Below are 6,686 nucleotides of genomic sequence, written 5' to 3' on the forward strand. Positions count from 1 at the left end.
ATGAGGCACCTATTTATAAACCCTGGTTATAATCTTTTCATTTGCCAGTTTCCCACAAATTTCTAGTGAGCCTTGGATTCCAATAGTTCCTTAAGAATGGGCAAAGAGAAAAATTGAATTGTAATCCCTGAGTGACCAGAATATGAATATGGGGAGTCTTGCTAACTATTCTAAGTCTTCCTAATGTGTTCAATTCTAGTGCATAAGAAAAACTATATCTGTTTTTAATCTTCTAAATTTTATTTTTAAGAAAAACATAAATATATAAAATTATACATATTTATGGAATACCACGTGGTGTTTGGATACATGTCTGCATTGTATAATGTTTAAATCAAAGTGACCATATCTATGTCCTCAAACATCTATCACCTCTTCATGGTAAAAACATTCAAAATCACTTTCTTCTTGTTTTTTGAAATATACAGTACATTGTTAACTATTGTCACCCTACTGTGCACACCAGAACTTCTTGTTCCTTCCTAACTGTACTCTCAACTTCTACAAGAGCAACTTTTTTTAGATTCTACATGAGTGAGATCAGGCAGTACTTGTCTTTTTCTGCCTGGCTTATTCCACTTAGCATAATGATCTCCATTTCCATCCATATTTTTGCAAAGAACAGGACTTCATCCTTCTTACATATATGAACCACATTTTCTGTATCCATTCTTTGGTTCAAGATCTGTGTTTTGCATACCAGGGGCATCTGTTCTTGTGTACATAGAATTTCAGTCAAATTCCTTGTTTTAAGCTCCAAATCACAATGTCACCCTTTATTAAACTTGGTGTTCTAGGTCCTAGGTCTCTTCAGTTCCATGAAGAAGTAGATTTGTTTCCTCCATAACTGTAACTCTTTTTAACCTCATCTGGGGAAGAAGGAGTTGCTTCCTCATCTCTACTCATTAGGCAGTACAATCCAGGGGGCTTTATGAAATCTCTTACTATTAATTGCTCCTCCTCTTCTTCTCTTCGTTTTTATCACTTACACTTTTTCTTATTCCTTTCATAATAATTTAATGGGTATCAGGAAAAGGAAGGTTGTATGTCACTTAGTCTCCAAGCAGCTTTGACATCTCACAACTTCTAACCAGGAGTCAGGTTTTAACCTGTGGTATTGTCTCAGATTACCAGGCTCTGAGCTCTGACAATTGGAGTGAAGCCAAGCAACATGCCCCCATTGAAAAGTTATGCAAACTTACTTAATGAAACCTGGTTTGGGATGGAGAACCAGGCCAGGAAATGGGCTAAAAAGGAGATGAACAGGACTCAAATGTGGTGGAGGGAGGGAAGCAATTCATGTCAAATAACCCATATTGTATCCAGAGAAATTTCCTTATGCATAGGCTTAAAATATGCAGATCATTAAATATTTTTTACTTGCTAACAAAATTCTCATGATCCTTATCTTAGAAATTAGGTACTAATACATTGTTTTTGGTCTCTCATGCCCATGGTTTTAGGCTGATAGTTCTCAAAATGGGCTAACTCAGAGTCACCCAGGAACATATTAAAAATACAAATTCTCTGGTTCCATTCCAGCCTGCTAAATCAGAAACAATTGCACCAGATGATTTGGTACAAGCTAAAATTTAGAACCTCTGGGCTAGCTCAGGAGAACCCTAGCTTCTGAACACATACGTACCCAATTGCACATCCCTGCAGTTCTTGGGAGAGGGGGCAGGAAGAAAGAGGTATCCCAGGGTGGCAGTGGGATTAAAGAAGAGAGCTGTCATGTCCTACAGGAAAACTTCAGCTTGAATAACTGAAATTTAGATCATTATAACCCTCTGAAAAACAGAAAGAGACATATTTTTAAAACCATAGAGAAAAGAATATTGAATTTATTTTATAATTATCAGTTGGTATCCTTTAGGTATTTGTCACAGGCTTCTTTTTTCATATTCTTTTCACCTTTGGTTTAGAGAAAGGCAGAATATTGTCAGATTTTGGAACCAGCCACCTCTGATTTCAAATCCTAGTTCCTTTATTTTACTCGCTGTATCATGGGCATGTTAACATCTCCTAATTTCCCTCATCTATAAAATTGGAAGTATAATCATTGGGTCTCTTTCATTAGACTAGTGCATGGGTTAAATAAGTTCAATTATGTAAAACACTTAGTCCCCAGCATACAGACCCATGTAAGTATTTTGAACTTAGTATGCATTTGATTTTTTTTATTTCTGTCACACTTTAAGTTATTTGTGCCTTAACTTCTCGTAATAAGAAGAATTTTGTTTAAAAATTTGTATATATAATACATCATGGACTTAGCAATTTCAGTTTGGGATAAAAGAATAACATGACAGTGTCTTGCAGAAGTGCCAGAAAATCCTTAATTATCTTCATTTCATTTTACTTTTGCTTTTGTTGAATTATATATTTTAAGTTGATTCATGGTGGTAGATACTGTGGGTTTATATACAGATTTGGAACTATAAGAGTTAACTGAATAAATTTTTTAAAATACTGATGTGACCACTGACTATATGTTTTTTATGTAGAAATATGAGTCAGAGCAGGGAAAATATGAAAAAAAATGTCAATTGTTATGAATCATTTCCATGGGGCACACACTAAGTCTAAGAACCTTCTTTTTCCCTTCCATTACTTCTTTCTTGGATGACCTCCTAATATTTCTGTCATAGAGTCATTCTACTTGAGAACAATGCAACAATTTATTCCAAGTCAGTTTTCTCAACAAGAGTGTGCATCAGATCACCAGGGGAGCTGATTCAAAAAAATATATATCCCTGCCATAGCCCATCCCAAGGCTTATCAAACTCACTAAAATAGTATGCCAAATGTGTACTTTGAAAATCCTTCCCAAGTAACCAGGGTATTCTGCATCCCATCTACATCAAGCCCCTGTCTCCCACCCATCTCATATATATACAACCACAAAGCACTGTTCTACATCGCAGCTTGCTCCTCAATAGAATTATTCAAAACATACATTCCATATGAAAAAGAAGAACATGGTTTTTAAAAGCTCAGTTGGTGGAGTCAGGCTGGGCGTAAACTCAGGCTTTTGTATGTGTGACCTTGGCCAACTCATTCCCTAACACTACTGATGATAGTAGTAGTCACAAGTAATACTGAATGTCTTCCTTGTTCCAAGCACTGGGCTAAACACTAAGCATGGGTTAATTCTTCAGCAAACTTATAAATCAGATGCTATTATTATCCTCATTTAACAGATGAGCAAATTAAGGGTTAGAGAGACAGTAAATAATTATTAACTTGCTTAGAGTTAGTTATAAAGCCAATCAGAGATGGAGCTGAAATAATACCAAAGCCATCTAACTCTAAGGTCTATGCACTTGGCCATTTCATTGTACTAGTTCTCAGAAATACAGAGAAGGTAAGAGAGAAAAAGTTAAAGAAAAAAAAAAGGAGTCCTTGAATCTTAGAAAGAATCAGAATGAAAATCTATGCATAGTATTAACCTAAAACTGTACTAGAAATCAGAAACCACTTGGAAACCAAGAATGGTTGCTAATGCACAAAGAAAAATAATGTGGTGTTTGCCCCTTATAAGCATTCTATGGACATGAAAGGAATTCCCATCTATCAGCTTCTCCTCCATTACTAAACTGAGATGATGAATGGCAGATGTGATGTCATTGTCACATTTGGCCTTTTAATAGGCTTTTCCTGAAAGCACTGAATTGAAGTCTCATTTTGACAGCTGTTTAGCAGATAGAAAGCATCAAATCCAACCCACCATTTTCCATCCGCCTTCTCTCCCACCTAAGTGTGTGCTACCACCTCATGGAAGATTCAATGGATATGGACATGAGCCCCCTGAGGCCCCAGAACTACCTTTTCGGTTGTAAGCTAAAGGCTGACAAAGATTATCACTTTAAGGTGGATCATGATGAAACTGAGCACCAGTTATCATTAAGAACGGTCAGTTTAGAGGCTGGTGCAAAGGATGAATTGCACATTGTTGAAGCAGAGGCAATGAATTATGAAGGCAGTCCAATTAAAGTAACACTGGCAACATTGAAAATGTCTGTACAGCCAACGGTTTCCCTTGGGGGTTTTGAAATCACACCACCTGTGGTCTTAAGGTTGAAGTGTGGTTCAGGGCCTGTGCATATTAGTGGCCCTAATATGCTGTGGAGGAAGATGCAGAGTCAGAAGATGAAGAGGAGGAGAATGTGGAACTCTTAAGTGTATCTGGAAAGTGATCTGCCCCTGGAGGTGGTAGCAAGGTTCCCCAGAAAAAAAGTGAAACTTGCTGCTGACGAAGATGTCGATGATGATGAAGAAGATGATGATGATTTTGATAAGGAGGAAACTGAAGAAAAAGCCCCAGTGAAGAAATCTATACGAGATACTCCAGCCAAGAATGCACAAAAATCGAACCAGAATGGAAAAGACTCAAAACCACCAACACCAAGATCAAAAGGTCAAGAGTCCCTCAAAAAAAAAAAAACAAAACAGAAAAAAACTCCTAAAACACCAAAAGGACCTAGTGCTGTAGAAGACATCAAAGCAAAAATGCAAGGAAGTAGAGAAAACGGTGGTTCTCTTCCCAAAGTGGAAGACAAGTTCGTCAATTATGTGAAGAATTGCTTCCGGATGACTGACCAGGAGGCAATTCAAGATCTCTGGCAGTGGAGGGAGTCTCTTTAAGAAAATAGTTTAAACAGTTTGTTAAAAATTTCCATCTTTGGGCTGGGGATGTGGCTCAAGTGGTAGCACGCTCGCCTGGCATGTGCAGGATGCTGGGTTCGATCCTCAGCACCACATAAAAATAAAATAAAGACGTTGTGTCCACCGAAAATTAAAAGCGCTCTCTCTCTCTCTCTCTCTCTCTCTCTCTCTCTCTCTCTCTCTCTCTCTCTCTCTCTCTCAAAAAAAAAATCCATCTTATTTCATTTATGTAACAGTTGATATCTGGCTGTCCTTTTTATAATGCAAAGTGAGAACTTTCCCTACCGTGTTTGATAACTTTTGTCCAGGTTCTATTGCCAAGAATGTGTTGTCCAAAATGCCTGTTTAGTTTTTAAAGATGGAACTTCACCCTTTGCTTGGTTTCTAAGTATGTATGGAATGCTATGGTAGGACATAGTAGTAGTGGTGGTCAGCCATGGGAATAGTGGGGAGACAAAAATATACATGTGAACTAAACTCAGTATTTTAATAAAAAAAGAAAGAAAGCATCAAATCCAAAATTGGAACAGGAAGCCACACAGCTCTGTAGAAGGAGGGTCTTTAGAAGGGATAAAGAAAAGAAGACAATAAAACAAAATATTTTGGAGAAGTTGAAAATAAATCTGAAAGAAAAAAAATATAAACTAATTAAACACAAAAAAAAACCTCCTTGATTCTGTAGTGAACACTATTTACCCAGTTATGTGAATACAACTTCCAGCTTTCAACTTTCTAAATCAACCTATAGATAATCATAAGAGAGCTAGTTTTGGTTGCAAAATAGAATATAGCTATAATTGTTAAATCAAATCGGGCTCAACTGTGAGAAAACCCAAAATAATTTTGACTTAAACATGATGGAGGCTTATCATCTTTCCGTGTGAGCACAGCCTGCAGTCGTCTGGGGCTGGTCTGGAACAGCCCATTAGAAGGCATTCAGGTCTCTTCCATCTATAGAAGACTTCTATCTCAGAACCCATTAATGGCTGCTCAAACAATAACTATCACATTCACATTTTATATAGTGGGAAGGAGGAAGATGTAAAGAAAAATGTGACCTCTCCCTTCAGGGACATTTCCTGGAATTCAACATTATTACTTCCCTCCTACTGGGTAACTACACGGCTGTACTTCGTCACAGGGAGACTGGGGAAGGAAGGTTCTATTCTAGGCAGCCATGTGTCCAGGTAAATAGAGTTTCTGTTGCTAAGAAGAAGGGAGGAATGAATATTGGGTGACAATATCTGGCCTTTGCCAATGATCATCTTTGACAATGTAAAAGAACAGAGAGCAAAATTTATAAGATAATAGTAGGTAAGAAAGCTGAACAATGAAGATAGTTACAAAATAAGGTATTAGGAAATACTATTTATATTTACAAAAATTATAAATTCAAGTAAGATATTTGAGGTACGAAGTGATTTGGCTATTAGAGAAAAATGAAAGAAGGTGAGGAATCGATATAAGAAGGTTAAATCATAATTGTCTATATTCTCTCTAGGAAACAGCTAAGGAGGGGTGAGAAGGAAAGCTGCAAGAGGAAATACAGTGACAGCCAACTTAGTGGAGAGAGTCTGAAAATTTAAACAAAGAAAAATTAATAGAAATTTTTTTAGGGTTCAGGAGAAGTTGGCTTCTAAATTAAAGACTTGTAGATTTATTCCATTTATGAATTCCTCTCCTCTCATACACATAAAAAACTTAATCTATTCGTGATTCTTATGCATGGGAGAAGTGATAATGATATATCTTAATTAAGAAGAAGTGAAAATTGAAGTTGAGTTGTACACAGAAACGATACAGTAACTTTTATCTCCAAAATCCTCTAAAATCCTAAAAGTCCCTTTCAGAATCCCTTCAACCATTTCTATCTACCTCTTCAAATTCTAGTCAAAACTAACTTTCCATAGGCAAATGAAATTAGAAAAAAATGTTTCAAAGTTACTTTCTTCCCTTTTAAATATCTGTTCCCCGTACATCTGGGGAGAGGAGAGAGGCTGAAAGTTGAGCTGATCACC

At 36.8% G+C, this 6,686-nt stretch overlaps 1 pseudogene; it reads left to right on the forward strand.

Annotated features, from left to right (window-relative positions):
- Nucleotides 1–3,777: 3,777 nt before the first annotated feature.
- LOC113188204 (nucleophosmin pseudogene) lies at nucleotides 3,778–4,655 on the forward strand (annotated as a pseudogene).
- Nucleotides 4,656–6,686: the final 2,031 nt, after the last annotated feature.

This window comes from Urocitellus parryii, chromosome 6, assembly GCF_045843805.1.
Source record: "Urocitellus parryii isolate mUroPar1 chromosome 6, mUroPar1.hap1, whole genome shotgun sequence".
Classification (NCBI taxonomy): Eukaryota; Metazoa; Chordata; class Mammalia; order Rodentia; family Sciuridae; genus Urocitellus; species Urocitellus parryii.